This window comes from Propithecus coquereli, unplaced genomic scaffold (assembly GCF_000956105.1).
Source record: "Propithecus coquereli isolate 6110/MARCELLA unplaced genomic scaffold, Pcoq_1.0 Scaffold566, whole genome shotgun sequence".
NCBI classification, from domain to species: Eukaryota; Metazoa; Chordata; class Mammalia; order Primates; family Indriidae; genus Propithecus; species Propithecus coquereli.
In genome coordinates this window covers 156,493-158,181 of record NW_012151574.1, presented here as the reverse complement: position 1 = coordinate 158,181, position 1,689 = coordinate 156,493, and the positions used below count along the sequence as shown (strand labels likewise).

Here is a 1,689-nt window from a genome sequence, read left to right as displayed (position 1 = left end):
CAAGCCCATCTCCTTTCTACCTGCCTCTGGCTGCCTTGATCCAGCCTCACTGGCCTCCTTCCCTTCCTCCAACAACCCATGCTTCTTCTCACCTCAGGCCCTCAATAATTAATGGTCTTCCCACTGCTCCTTTGTCATCCTTCAGGTCTTAGATCAAATGTCATCGTCACAGAGAGCTCTTCTGCCCTCTTGAGGTGTGTCAGGCATAGGCAAGGTGTGGAAGGGCAATGGGGGTAGAAGCAGCTAGAACTCCGGCAACCTGCCTCTGACATCAGTGATCTCCACTGAAAGGGCAGGAGGAGAAATAAAGACTAGGTCAGGATACATGATTCTGTCTTCTTCCCTCAGAGAAGAAAAGAGACAATCATTTTCCAGAGTAGTTGTGTAGGGAGTTAGCCTCTGAGCCTGGAAGAAGTCCTTGGGCAACCTCAGGACTATAAATTTCCCTTTAAGTCCTGAGCCCACGGAATGGATGTGTTTCTTGTTGCCTACTCAGCCGTTAGTGGGAACACCACTCCTCCATGCCCAGGCTAAGTGTTTTTGGCTGTGGCTGATTCCACACTGCAGCTGCAGAGGTAGACCAATGACCTAGGCCTGGCCAAAGAGCTGCAGACACAGGGTGTCACCCGTTTGGCTTGCTTCATGATAGCTAGGCCCTTGGGAAGCAGGACCGTGCCACTCTTTCCTTGCTCCACTTGGGTCTCGTCCATGGTGTTCAACCACATGGCATTCTTCAGGATGGTGCTGTGCTCCCCTTGCTCCTCTGTGATGACTCCTCTGTCTCCCTCTCTGCTTCCATGGACTGACGCATTACTGCGACTCCCAGGGGCAGCGCCTCTCACACAGTGTCCTGATACGTCTCTCCCAGATCACTCTGGCCTTCCATCTCCTATTTCCCATTTGCCAGTGGCCATGCCTCCTTCAGTTTTTCAGATAGTTGGTCTAGAAGGATTGGGCCGTCTTTCTCGAGGATGTCTATGGTGAGTGATATCAGGCCTATCACGAATGATCACAGTTCTTTCATCTTGCTCCCCACCTACCCCTTGCCTGTCTCATTCTCTAAGTTCATTTCTTGGTGGTGGAGGCTCATTCCTTCTGGAGTCAATGAAATTTGGGGGATACCTTTCAAAGCTTGTATCTTACCTGTTTCCTTTCACTTTGACCAACAAAGCATTCCTGCCTTTCAAAAGATGAAGACCCTACTGCCGAACTCTCAGGAAGTCCTCTCTCTGTGATCAAAGTCACTAAATCTGTTCTGTTGGCGACAGTAGTCAGATCTGTGGCTGAATTGTGCATCTGTCTCTAGAGACAACTTTTTGTTCTTGCTCCAGTAAGGATCATCTCACCTATGATCTGCATCACGTGGGTGTTCCAAAGAATTCCTTTTTTCCTGTCCATAACGAAGCCACTGTTGTTGCCTTGTGAGTTCTCTCGTTCTCAAGCAAACTGTTCAGCTTCCTTATGACGTTCCTGTTCAACATGAATGTGTTTCCTTTCCATGCATTCCCATTCCATTCTCTCTCTAGTTTTTGCCTTTTGATTTCTCTGTAAGTGTTCCCTTTCTTCCTGTTCACCAATTATTCTAATGCGTTCTCACTCTTGACACTTTGTTTCTCTAATCTTTCTTCCCCTTCAAGAGGTTCCATTCCTCCTGGCTGTGTTTCAGAATGAACTAAATATTCTCTCAAT

General features: G+C 48.0%; 1 pseudogene; it reads right to left on the bottom strand.

Moving 5' to 3' along the window:
- Window positions 1–588: 588 nt before the first annotated feature.
- Window positions 589–1,689, bottom strand: part of LOC105821226 — a 1,957-nt pseudogene continuing 856 nt past the window's right edge.